A 15,107-nucleotide genomic window follows, 5' to 3' on the forward strand; every position below is an offset into this window, starting at 1 on the left:
ATTTGTCATAACCTACACAATGTACAACATCAAGGGTGAACACTAACGTAAACTATGTATTATACTTTAGTTAATAGAAAGAAAAAGGAAAAAAACAAGAATACAGAGGGAATAAGTAGAACAAAAGACAAGTTGGAACAAAGCCAAAATAGCAAGGGCTAGAAGCATCAACACTGACCACATAAATTTCTTGGCATTAACTTAGTGACTGTCATTACACTTGTTCAATTAATTATTGCCATGTCATACTTTTCTTTATATTTTCCCCTTCCTGTTTATGAATCTTCATACCAAGTCTTCTGCAAACTAATCTTAATCCACCTCTGAATCAATCCTTGTCTCAATATATCAGCTAATGAGGCAGATTATTCTTTGTTACAAGGACTTAATGACCTCCCATTTAATTAACTTACATTTTTCATAAGTAATGATTTATCTATTGGCTCTCTTAACAAGAAAAATACACAGACAGACTTAAGAGGCACATACACATATTCACACATAAACTCAAACACATGAACACATACACTCGACAAGAACAAGTCTTCCACTTTTTAGTATAAAACCCTGACTAAACCTGACAGCAACATCCCTAGAGAACTCTACCTGAGGAACAGGAAAAGAATGAAAATCCAAAAATTTCAAAATACAGAAATAAAAAAGGGACAGATGACAAGTCACTCATCATGACATGATTATCACAATCATGCTGAAAAATAAATTGAAAATCTGAGTAGGGAAATATGGCATTCTGTGGAGTTTTCAAGTAAACAACTAGCCCTTGAACTTAATTCTCAGTTTAATGGACCTCCAAATAATTGAATAAACAATAAATGGCTCAGGAGTATCAGGGATGGAAGAACTAAGGGAGAGCCATGATTTTGGATAACCGATCTACAGAATGGAGGAGGGGGAAGAGGGAGTAAAGAATAAAGATGAAAGGATTAATATTCAGTGTTATTTTCACTGCAAACATCTACAGGAAGAAAATGAATTCTGGGCCTGGCTCCTGAGATGCAGGTTACCTCCATCCAGGCAAAGGAGGCATGAGTAATTAATAATCCACTTCAAAGTTCATAACCTCGATCTCCTCCCCAAAGTAGTCATCAAGAGAGGCAAGAGCCAGCTAATGGGAGGATTGCTTAGTACATCTCATGCAGATTGAAGCACCTCTGCCTCAAGGTTTTCTCTTCTTTGCCAACTCAGGAAGCAGCTGGTTCCCTGAACTCCTGGAGGGAACATTAAGTCCCTTTCAACCACAAATCAGCCACCCAGTATTAGCTTCTTTAAAAGTTAAAAACAACATAGGGGTCTGGCCATCAATCATTGATTGTATTTTTCACTCAACCCCCAGTAGCTGGAAAGTTATTTTTGCTAGAGAACTGAGTCTGTTACCAAAAATTCAGTGCACAATATACACAATGACCTAACTCACCTGTTCATCTAAATCCAAGAAAGACAGTCATTGCCTTTGGGGAAAACATTTAAAAAGCTAGCTTTCATCAATACTGACCAAACAAATATCAGGCTGAATGCACTGGTTAATTCTGATGTATTTTCAAAGTTCTTCTTCCCAGTATAACAGTTTCAGACTTGGGTGTACATAAAAGTTGTTTCAGAAAATTTTTTAAAAAGGAAGGATCCTGGACCCCACTCCTAGTTCTGATTAAGTAAGTCTTAGGAGAGGCTGAAGAAACTGTGTGATAACTAAAAAGAACTCAAGTGATTTGTGTTACAGAAATTACTAGAACTAGATTTTCAGGAACAAACAACTGGACTTACACATTTAACATCCATGGACTAAACAGTCTCCATTTTGACTCTTTTTATCAAATCTCAATTGTGAATGTCATATGGAACATATCTGATGCATGAATTGAAATTTATGCACACTATAAACAGTTGATTTGCAGGAGTAAGCCAATAAGCTATGTTGCACATCTCAAGATAGCTTTATTTTTGTCAGCTCATTCTTTTTGCAAGGATCCTCACAAGATGGCTTCCCCTTCCTTCCCTCCAAGAAGGAAAAAAAAAAAAATCTTCCCTGGAAAACAGTCATCAAAGAAATGAGAAAGTTTATGAGATGTTGAAAAGGTAGTGATATATAACAGCTTAATAGAAAAACAATCCAGAGCAATTGAGATGAACTCCTGGAGCTACTTCTATAAGATTCTCAGCTACTGATCAGAGACAAATAAGAGAAGACATTCACAGAAAGACAGACAAAATGAAAAGGCAGAGGGCTATGTACCAGATGAAGGAACAAGATAAAACCTCAGAAAAACAACTAAATGAGGTGGAGATAGGCAACCTTCCAGAAAAAGAATTCAGAATAATGATAGTGAAGATGATCCAAGACCTCTGAAAAAGAATGGAGGCAAAGATCAGGAAGATGCAAGAAATGTTTAATAAAATCTAGAAGAATTAAAGAACAAACAGAGATAAACAATACAATAACTGACAAGAAAACTACACTAGAAGGAATGAATAACAGAATAACTGAGGCAGAAGAATGGATGTGACCTGGAAGACAGAATGGTGGAATTCACTCTGCGGAATGGAATAAAGAAAAACGAATGAAAAGAAATGAAGACAGCCTAAGAGGCTTCTAGGACAACATTAAAAGCAACAACATTCACATTCTAGGGGTCCCAGAAGGAGAAAAGAGAGAGGAAGGACCAGAGTAAATATTTGAAGAGATTATAGTCAGAAACTCCCTAACATGGGAAAGGAAATAGCCACCCAACTCCAGGAAGCACAGAGAGTCCCATACAGGATAAAGCCAAGGAGAAACATGCTGAGACACACAGTAATCAAATTGGCAAAAATTAAAGACAAAGAAAAATTATTGAAAGCAGCAAGGGAAAAACGACAAATAACATACAAGGGAACTCCCATAAGGTTAAGAGCTGATTTCTCAGCAGAAACTCTACAAGCCAGAAGGGAGTGATATACTTAAAGTGATAAAAGGTAAGAACCTACAACCAAGATTACTCTACCCGGCAAGGATGTCATTCAGATTCGATGAAGAAATCGAAAGCTTTACAGACGAGCAAAAGCTAAGGGAATTCAGCGCCACCAAACCAGCTCGACAACAAATGCTAAAGGAAATTCTCTAAGTGAGAAACACAAGAGAAGAAAAGGACCTACAAAAACAAACCCAAAACAATTAAGAAAATGGTCATAGGAGCATATGTATCGATAATTACCTTAAATGTGAATGGAGTAAATGCTCCAACCAAAATACACAGGCTTGCTGAGTGGATACAAAAACAAGACCCATATATATGCTGTCTGCAAGAGATCCACTTCAGGCCTAGGGACACACTCAGGCTGAAAGTGAGGGGATGGAAAAAGATATTCCACGCAAATGGAAATCTACAGAAAGCTGGAGTAGCAATACTCATATCAGATAAAATAGACTATGTTACAAGAGACAAGGAAGGACACTACATAATGATGAAGAGATCAATCCAAGAAGAATATATAACAATTAAAAATATATATGCACTCAACATAGGAGCACTTCAATACATAAGGCACTGCCAACAGCTATAAAAGAGGAAATCGAAAGTAACACAATAATAGTGGGGGACTTTAACACTTCACTTACACCAATGGAGAGATCATCCAAACAGAAAATAAATAAGGAAACAGAAGCTTTAAATGACACAGTAGACCAGATAAATTTAATTGATATTTATATGACATTCAATCCCAAAACAGCAGATTATACTTTCCTCTCAAGTGTGCATGGAACATTCTCCAGGATAGAGCACATCTTGGGTCACAAATCAAGCCTCAGTAAATTTAAAAAAACTGAAATCATTTCAAGCATCTTTTCTGACCACAAAGCTATGAGATTAGAACTGAATTATAAGGAAAAAAACGTAAAGAACACATACACGTGGAGGCTAAACAATATGTCATAAATAACCAAGAGATCACTGAAGAAATCAAAGAGTATATCAAAAAATAACTAGAGACAAACGACAATGCAAACATGATGATCCAAAAACTACTGGATGCAGCAAAAGCAGTTCAAAGAAGGAAGTTTATAGCTATACGAGTCTACCTCAAAAAACAAGAAAAATCTCAAATAAACAATCTAACCTTACACCTAAAGGAACTAGAGAAAGAAGAACAAAAAAAACCCAAAGTTAGCAGAAGGGAAGAAATAATAAAGATCAGAACAGAAATAAATGACCTACAAACAAAGAAAACAATAGTAAAGATCAATAAAACTAAAAGCTGGTTCTTTGAGAAGATAAACAAAATTCATCAAACATTAGCCAGACTCATCAAGAAAAAGAGGGAGAGGACTCAAATCCATAAAAATAAAAATGAAACAGGAGAAGTTATAAGAGACACCGCAGAAATACAAAGCATCCTAAGAGACTACTACAAGCAACTCTATGCCAATAAAATGGACAACCTGGAAGAAATGGACAAATTCTTAGAAAGGTATAAACTTCCAAGACTGAACCAGGAAGTAATACAAAATATGAACAGACCAATCACGAGTAATGAAATTGAAACTGATTAAATATCTTCCAACAAACAAAAGTCCAGGACCAGATGGCTTCACGGGTGAATTCTGTCAAACATTTAGAGAAGAGCTAACACCCATCCTTCTCAAACTCTTCCAAAAAATTGCAGAGGAAGGAACACTCCCAAACTCATTCTATGAGGCCAAAATCACCCAGATACCAAAACCAGACAAAGATACTACAAAAAAAGAAAATTAGATGCAGAAAACAATAAGACATTGATGAAAGAAATTAAAGATGATACCAACAGATGGAGAGATATACCATGTTCTTGGATTGGAAGAATCAATACTGTGAAAATGACTATAATACCCAAAGCAATCTACAGATTCAATGCAATCCCTATCAAATTACCAATGACATTTTTTACAGAACCAGAACAAAAAATCTTAAGATTTGTATGGAGACACAAAAGGCCCCGAATAGCCAAAGCAGTTTTCATGGAAAAAAATGAAGCTGGAGGGATCAGATTCCCTGACTTCAGACTATACTGCAAAGCTATAGTAATCAAGACAATATGATACTGGTGCAAAAGTAGAAACATAGAACAATGGAACAAGATAGAAAGCCCAGACGTAAACCCACACACCTATGGTCAACTGATCTATGACAAAGGAGGCAAGGATATACAATGGAAAAAAGGCAGTCTCTTCAATAAGTGATGTTGGGAAAACTAGACAGCTACATGTAAAAGAATGAAAGTAGAACACTCCCCACTCCACACTCAAAATGGATTAGAGACCTAAATGTAAGACCGGACACTATAAAACTCTTAGAGGAAAACATAGGAAGAACACTCATGACATAAATTACAGCAAGATCTTTTTTGATCCACCTCCTAGAGTAATGGAAATAAAAACAAAAATAAACAAATGGGACCTAATCAAACTTAAAAGCTTTTGCACAGCAAAGAAAACCATAAACAAGACGAGAAAACATCCCTCAGAATGGGAGAAAATATTTGCAAATGAATCAACGGAGAAAGGATTAATCTCCAAAATATATAAACAGCTCTTGCAGCTCAGTATTAAAAAAACAAACAACCCAATCAAGAAATGGGCAGAAGGCCTAAATAGACATTTCTCCAAAGATGACATACAGATGGCCAAGAGGCACATGAAAAGCTGCTCAACATCACTAATTATTAGAGAAATGCAAATCAGAACTACGATAAGGTACCACCTCACACCACTTAGAATGGGCGTCATCAGAAAATCTAGAAACAACAAATGCTGGAGAGGGTGTGGAGAAAAGGGAACCCTCTTGCACTGTTGATGGGAATGTAAATTGATACAGCCACTATGGAGAACAGTATGGAGGTTCCTTAAAAAAACAAAAATAAAATTACCATATGACCCAGCAATCCCACTACTGGGCATATACCCAGAGAAAACCATAATTCAAAAGAAGATATGGTACATATATACAGTGGAATATTACTCAGCCATAAAAAGGAATGAAATTGGGTCATTTGTTGAGACGTGGATGGATCTAGAGACTTGTCATACAGAGTGAAGTAAGTCAGAAAGAGAAAAACAAATATCGTATATTAATGCGTATATGTGGAACCTAGAAAAATGATACAGATGAACTGGTTTGCAGGGCAGAAATTGAGACACAGATGTAGAGAACAAACGTATGGACACCAAGGGGGGAAAGCGGTGGGGGCTGGGGGTGGTGGTGTGATGAATTGGGCGATTGGGATTGACATGTATACACTGATGAATATAAAATTGATGACTAATAAGAACCTGCTATATAAAAAAATAAATAAAATAAAAATCAAAAATTAAAGAAAGAAAGAGAAAATTTAAAAAAGACACATGCACTCCAATGTTCATTGCAGCACTATTTACAATAGCCAGGTCATGGAAGCAACCTAAATGCCCATCGACAGACAGGCATTTATTGAGATGACTAATAAGAACCTGCTGTATAAAAAAATAAATAAAATAAAATTCTAAATAAATAAATAAGCAAATAGCCAAACAAACATAAATTGAATTTCTGCAGAAATAACTAGCTAGTACTCTTCTAAAATACCAATGTCATAAAAGATAATGAAAAGCTGAGAAAGTAGTTCAGAGGAAAGAAGACTAAAGAGGCATAATGACTAAATAAAATACTTGTTATTAGATTTGCTCCTTGAAGAAAGACAAACAAAAATCTATAAAGGACACTATTTAAAAATTGGCAAAATGGCCTATATTTAGATAAGAGTATTATATAAAAATTAAATATCCTGACTTTAGTAGCTTTATTGTGGTTATTTCCCAGAATGCCCTAGTTCTTAGAAGATGAATGCATAGTAATTTGCATATGAAAGGTTATGACATCCACGGCTTGCTCTCAAATATCTCAGACAAAAACAAATAGGTAAAAATAAATAAATAAATAAATAAGAGAATATGAGAATGTGCATATACACACACACACACACACACACACACACACACACACATATACATACTCATACACATTTAGACATACTCATATTCCACCACTAAAAAACAGGGTAACTGAGCAAATCAGTTTCTTCCTGGAAGGTCTATGTTTCTCATCTACAAAATAAGGTTATAGAACTAATTCCCTGTGACACAAATATCTATGATTTTATTTGCCAAAAACTTTGCTGAACTCATTGTAGTGCCTGTTATAGTGTTATTCACTTTATCTTCATACTGAGTACCAACTATTTTTTATTTCTGAGTTATTTATCCTTCGTATCTTTCTTTTATTTTTGTGTTTCCATACTGCTTATCAGTATTTAGATAGGACTCACTTAAAGTATATGTAAGTATACATCTTTTACACCTATACTAGTCAGGCTTCCAAAAGTAAACAATTGGCACATTTAAAGTAGGTATCTTGAGGAGAGTTTAATAAACTATTTTATAAGTGCGGGCATTTGTTAGGAAATCACAAGGAACAGTGCAGTACCCTGGGGCTAGTAACTGCAGGGGAGCTTTTGTCATCATTAGGAATGAAGGGACCATGGGACGGTCAAACAAGACCTTCTGCCAAGACCTGCGCTCATTGGAGACAGAGGCAAACAACCCGTGGAACTCTGCAGAAAGGAAATCAGGGAACTAAATTCCCCATCTCATTTTTCTCCCTCCTCCCACCCGCCTGCTAGTGCTTCCCATTGTTCAAACCAAATCAGAGTTCAGAGGGCAAGACAGCCCTTGGATAAAATCCATAAGGATTATTATCTTCTTGGGGCACAGAGCATGGTGAAAATGCATGAAGAGTGTGATTCTAGAGAGAAAAAAAAAATGGAAAATTTTCCAGCACAATTATTCTTATTTCTTCTGTAGAAACCAATGGCAGTCCAACATGAGGTTACTGCAAATTCCCACCTGCTTAACAATTCTCAGAGTCACCTCTGGATTCAGTATCCTGTTTAAGTTTAAATCTAAGGCTCATGTTGCCTTATGAATGTTACTTTTTCTCTGTTTCATATCAGACTTGGAACTTGGCTGCTTTCCCTTGATTCCTATAAAGCAACCATTTGCATGAGGCTGGTGTACACAGAGCAGACTTTACTAAATGGTTAGAGAAGTAGGGAGATTTAGACACAACAATGAATAAAAGTTGGATGTTCACAGTCTCCAAAGACTCAGTCATTCCCACCAGTTTGGGCTCCCATTTCTTGCCATGTTTTGGGCCCTTTTCCTACCCACCATCAAATCCTAAATAAGGATCCATCTTAAAAAGTAGTTGGAGGAAACTTAGAAATCATGCAGTCCTCAAGCTCTCCTTCTCACAGAACCCTATACATTTCACTTGCTTCTGTATCCTCCCCCTATCATGCTGTCCTGTAATTTCTTTAGTTACCATCTTGCTGCCCCACTAGACTTCAGATGCTTTTTGAGGGCTAAGTCATTATCACATCTGGATCTCCAGTGTCTACCATCAGACTTTAATGAAGTAGGCACTCAATTAATGCTTCTTGAATAAACGTGTGATCTTCCAGGATATGACATCCCCGCTGTGCATGCACCCACACTTTTCACCACGTACAGGTTTATAAAAACTGAGGCTCTCAGAAGAGAAATATAACACACCTCAGAATCCAGGTATCCTACCTCTTCAAATTGATATTCTCCATAATACTCTGCTACTTCAGTTGTTTACATATAAGTGTGCTCAATGAATTTTCTTATCCTAGTTCTGCTATAAAACATCTTTACAACTTTTTCTCAACAAGTTATATTTAAGAGGGACAAGTTATAGAAAGAAATTTTCTCCTTATGGAAAAATTCCCTGCATCAATATCCTAGCATTTTCATCAACGTGTATAAATTTGTTGTGTTTACAATATTAATTAATATTGAAAGCTGCAAGTAGAATCAATCTTTGAAATCGTTATTAAACTAAAAAAAAAAGAGGAAAGGAATTAACACTTGGTGATGGAGATTTGGACCCTTTTATTTCTAACATTCTGCCTAATACTTTGTACCCAAAGATTTTCTCTGGTTAAGACAGCAAAGAAACAGTTCTTGCAAATGGTGTATTTTGTTTTCCTAATGAAAATCCATGAGGGAAATTTTTAAAATATTTCAAAACATCTCATTGCAAATCTGTTAACTTTCTTTTAAGAGATTTTTGTTGTTTCATCAGAGAATGTTGCTTATAATTTCATTATTGCTTATCATCCTTCTTTCATGACTCAATAATTAGCTTTATATCCAAAATGAACTGAATATTTTTACTCAACTATTCAATGTCTAAAACCTGACAAAGTGAAAACACAGTATCATCTTCCAGAAGTCTCTGTGCCTCCAGGTTGATCAGTTTCCCAGGTACTTCCTAGACGCTACCAACAGTGGAAAGGAAAACTTCCTCTCTGTTCTATATCCTGCAAACCTTTCCTCCCCATACCATATTCTGCACACCCTTTCTATGCCCATAGCTTTCCATTATGTATTTTCATGACCATTATGGACAAAATGAAAGTAAAGTTTTTATGATAAAGTCACTCCAGAAATGTATTTTTGAAAGTAAAGTTTTTATGATAAAGTCACTCCAGAAATGTATTTTTCAAACAGTCACCTGACTTATTTGCACAAGTTCTCCACTGATCTATGTTCGACAGTGTAAAAACAGCCTTTAACTACTTTGCTGGTCATATCTGTTGACTTTTGTCTTCCTTTGATCTCATCTTATATTTAAGGAAATGATTCAAGTATATAAGGCTTTTTCCCAAACTTATCAATCAGAATCTGCTAGAGCAGAGGCAGGTAATCTGTAAGTTTTAAAGGACCTCCAATAACTGTGATGATTAGCTAGGTTTGGGAACACTCTATCAAACTCAAGAACGAATCCAACACTGAAATTAATTGTGAAATACTTACGTACGTGTGTTAATGTCTTTTTTTCTGCAAAGAGGATGGTTTTTCCTTTTTAAATTTTCAAATGCCTTTTTTAAGAATGGGACAGACACATGATGAAAATAACTCATATACTGAAAGATTTGTAATATTTTAGCATCTCAAGTATCTGACTTGAGGTCAAAATAGAATCATCTTTTCTAAATTCTGTTCTCTACTTATTAAAAAGAATTATAGTTCCAGAGTACATGGGTCTAAAGAGCCATAACAGAATGATTCCTACTCTATGCCAAAAAAGTGTGTCTACTGCCTCAGCTGTAAAACAAAATAAGATATAACAAATTAGAAAGGGAAGGGGGTATAATAATACTATCTGTACAACTGTCTTTACTCTGTGTTTGAGGCGACTGCATCAAATACTATAGAAAGACAATATGAAAATGTGAGCTGTTGTGTTTAGGAGGCAGATACTCAGGTGAAGGAAGACTTCCATTAACTAACTCTTTTCCAGAAATTCTAGATTCGGTAACAAAACACTCCTGTTTTTTCCCAGAATCCTTGTCCCTCATTTCCTGTAACCAAGCGACACCAAACAGTGACTTAGCTCACTACCAGCTGATTTGATATAAGTCCTTGGAATAATGTCTGCAGTTTTCTATGATACTAAAATGCATTTTCTTCCCTAATTCTTAAATTTTTTTAAAAAAGTGCTTCTTTATTTTAAGTATCAGGTACAACACATTATCTCTATTACAGTTGAAATCACTACCTCTAATAAACATGTCTAGAGAGAACAGGTAAGAGAATAAGATAGGTATAGGGGAAAATATTTAAAGTTGATAAACTTAAAAATGGAAAAAAAACAGTTAAGTATTTTTCTATAAAAGGGTTTTTTCTCTTCCCATAAATCATTGTCAACTTTCTAGTTCCAGACATTATTGAATTTATCTGTATCATCATCAAGAAAATGCAGCTGTTATTCTCATTATTAACAAATAATTATAAACCAGGTTATCTACCTACATGATTTTATCAGCATCATTTTAGAGATGAACACTTTATGCCAAACCAGCATTTAAAACCATATCTGTCTAGCTTTGAAATCTGAGATCATTTCTTTCTGCTACATTGTGCCCTAAGTATAGTACTGTATAGGACAATTTGTGAGAATGTTTTATTATGAAATTATTAGTATCTGGTTAATTATATAATTTTAAGTTTGCTACATCCTCGAGGATGAATATTTTTATTCTCCAGCATTCAATTTATTGATAGGAATATGCTTCAGGAGTTGTAATATATGTGGGGAAAGATGGCTATTATATAAAAATATGATTTACAAACTTTAAATGAAATACATTTATCATTTAAGTTTATTTTTCTACAATATATCAACATGTAAAGTGAAGACACTGTCTTTTAAAGATGTGTTTGCCTACTGAGGATTTCATAAGTCTCTGTAATAATAAAATCTTGTCCCTGTCTGAAAGTATCTCTACAGTTAGATTAGAGTGAAATAGAAAAAAATAGATTTCTTTCAGGAACAATATATGTTCCATCAAAAGAACAAAGAAACAGAGCTTTAAATGCTGGGCTTTCTGCTTCCCTGAGATGTTTAAGACTGTCAGAGAATGACAGGTTCTGATGTTCTCATTCTGAATTTTAACCTTCCAACGTATCCTTACACCATACTACACTCCAGGCACTCGGGGAGTATGACATGAGAAATGACGTTTATTGATTGCCCTCTCTATAGAACAGAGCTGAGCCCTTTTTATACATTACCTTGTATGATCCTCACAAGATTTGTTATTAGTTTATGGAAAAACATTGAAGCATATCTCTCTACCACAACTTGAAGGAAAATATGATTGTCCATTTTATTATTATGTCAACACATAATGAGATATGTAAGGCTACTTTAAAGAAACTATATGGGTTCTATGCCAGAAAGACTCAACTCTGGATAGAATTAAAGCTCCACATAGCCCCCAAAATAGGTGGAAGGATGGATACTCACATAGGAAAAAAAAACACAGGGGTTAATTTGTTATCGACCATCCAGGTATGGACCAGGAGAAAGGGAATCTTACAAAACAAGCACACCTATCCTGGCTCTGTGGCAAGGTCTTCCCTAAAAGAGAGATGGATAATAAGATTCTAGCCAAAGGAATTCAAGTGCTTCATTCTCAAAGTCTGTCACCATTCAGCAAGTAATTAATCTAACTGCCCTTGTTCAGAGTCAGTGTTGCACAAACAACCTTCAGCTGTGATTTGTCTTTCCAGATTTGCCTGCTGGAGGGTGGAAAATGGGCTGCTTGTGAAAATGTTGAAGATTCCCATCTGTGTGGCAGAATTTTATTTTTTTAATTATAAATCACTACACTGGCATCCTGACTGTGGACCGATTTCCCAAGCCTGTCTGTTTATAGGGAGAAAATAGACTGGTCAGTTTGACATGTCTTCCAGTCAACAGGAGAGTTAGATCTCTCATGGAGAATTGATGAGTTGTCATTGTGATTTTATGCATCAGTCTCATATCTTGGCTCACATGAGTGCATCCCGATAAAGGATATGGTAGCTGAGGATTGCATTCTGTGACTGCAACCTACAAGCTAAGTCCTGTACCTTGGTATGTTCACTGAGAGTTTCCTATGATTGCTGTAACAAATTACCACAAACTCGGTGGCTTACAACAACACAATTTATTCTCTTACAGTTCTGGAGGTCAGAAGTCCAAAATCAGTTTCATTGGGCCAAATTCAAGGTGTTGTCAGAGTCATGCTCCCTCCAGAGGCTCTAGGAAGACTCTTTTCCTCACCCTTTCCAGCTTCTAGAGCTACATTCTAGGCATGTGTTGATTCTTGGTCCCTTCCTCCATCTTAAAGCCAGCAGTGAGCATCCCGATTCAGTGGTCACATTGCCCTATTCTTTTGGGTCAAATTTCCCTCTTCCTCCCTCTTATAAGGACACTTGTGATGGCATTTAGATCCCAACCGGATAATCCAAGATAATCTCCTCATCTCAAGATCTTTAAGTCAATAATATCTGGCAACCTCTTTTGTCACATAGGGCGAGATTCACAGGTTCCAGGTATTAGAACCTGGACATCTTTGGGGCCATTATTCAGCCTACCACACACCATCTTTTGAGGACTATTCTAGAAATGATACCCCTTTCTGTATTTGATGGGAGGATACTTTAACAGTTTCTTTGAAATGCAACAACGGTTATGTATCAATCAGGGTTCCATCAGAAAACAGGATTCACCCCAGATGGTTCATGTCAATGGGGGTGGACAGGATTAAGAGAACAAACAATGCATGTGAGGCACTCAGCCATTAGCAACAATGGGAGACTTTTACCTGACTTCCCCAGGTTGACAGGCACAAAGAGAGAACATTATTGGAGCCCAGTGAGAATAGGAACCATGAGGAGGGTCCACCTGGTAAGAACTCTGGTCATGACAGGACAAAGCCGCTGCCAGAGACCTGGTGCAAAAGTAGGGAAAGAATGAGGAAGAAATACCTGGACATAGCTCTCGACCTGCTGGTATCTCCCATTGGCCAAACCCAACCTGAAGTCACCTGGCAGGGGAGCCCAGGGGAAGCACACACAGAGGTAAGTGTCTCCAGCATAGAATATGTCAGAAAAAGGTAGAAAATGAATATAGACCTGCAAGGTGGGGAGGGAGCACACTAGCACACGTTATCCCCACATGACCTATAAAAAAATGAGTTTCAGAAAAACAGGAAATTCAACCAAAGTACAATGACAAGTGGTTGACCTAAAATTTGAATCTATGTCTATCTGAGACTTGAAAATCTTTTTTTCCGTTTCTCTCAGTTTACTGCTTTATAGCTTTGGAAGCTTCAGTTTGCCTCAGTTTATATATCTGCCTCTGAATTGCTTAACAACAGTCAAGCAGTAAAGAATGTTTCTGATTTTCATAACCATTCAATATACAAAATTACATCATCTTCTCATTTATAACCTTATATTGGTTTGAGTCTCCTTCCCACTGTGTCTCGGACCCAACATTACTTCTCTAGCTTGAAGGAAAAAAAATGTCTTTGATTGTGTTCAATTATTCATCCTCATAGCAAACTCTGAATCAAGAATTATTAAATTCTATATTTCCTACTCCCAATTCTATGTGCAAAATAATTTAAGTTTCTTCTATGATCTCAGTTTCTAAGGATATTCTTGCCTGCTCACCAATGTCCACATAGAAATAATTAATGTATTAAGCAGAGTCTACTAATAGATCCATTACACCCTCAGTCCCTGCCTGATTTCCAGATTTTACATTTCTCCAGAGAAATGGTTTTAACCAGCAACTCTCTCCTGTTTCTTCCAGGCAGAGATAATACACTCAGCATAACCTCTTTTACGGTCCTACCATCTTCATGTCTAAACCGAATCCACTGCTTACACACTCACTGAATCACTCTCCCCTATCCTTCTACGGGCATCCTTGGCTCTTCACTCCTCTTCCATACAGCCCCACTCATCACCATTCTAAAAAGTCTGCACTGAGTGGCACTGTATCTGCTGCTTTGGAAATTAGAGCCTGGCTCCAAATCCCATGCACTGTTAACAAAACACCTTTCCCCTTGCCCTTCTCCTGACACCACCTTGCAGCCGGACACTCTCCCAGAAGAGAAGGGGAGAGGAGCAATCAATAGCATCTCTGAACAGAAGATGCCTTTGGCAAGGAGGTAGCACTCAACCACCACAGCGAACGGCAGGCCTCTGATTAAGACACCTGCGTGAGACTGATTGATCTTCCTGTCTGTGCTGCATGCAAACCAGCTACCTACTCCCCCTCTCTTTGCTGCTTCATTCCCCTTATGGAATGGAGAGCACTTGAAGAGAAAAGTGGTGCTGGGGTCTGCAGAGAGCTTAAAAGGAATTAGAGACAGCTGCTTGTTCTCCTTGAATTTGGATTCTGTAATCAATTAGGAGAGATTTCATAGAAATGGCGATTGAAAATGAAACTTCATGGTTAGGTCACATCAACCAAGCTCCATGTGACTTTCCCCATTAAAGAGAGCTAGCTCCCAATGGTCTGTGCAACTTGACTCAGTTCAGCTTCAGACCACCCTGGTGCTTTCCTGATACCTCGGACCTGTAGGTCACAGTCAAATGAGCCTCACAGCACTTGACATACAGCCAAACACTGGAACATGAGGCTGGATTGTAGGTCTGCTTAATTTACTCA

The sequence above is a fragment of the Neophocaena asiaeorientalis genome, unplaced genomic scaffold (genome assembly GCF_003031525.2).
Source record: "Neophocaena asiaeorientalis asiaeorientalis breed wild unplaced genomic scaffold, Neophocaena_asiaeorientalis_V1.1 scaffold152, whole genome shotgun sequence".
NCBI classification, from domain to species: Eukaryota; Metazoa; Chordata; class Mammalia; order Artiodactyla; family Phocoenidae; genus Neophocaena; species Neophocaena asiaeorientalis.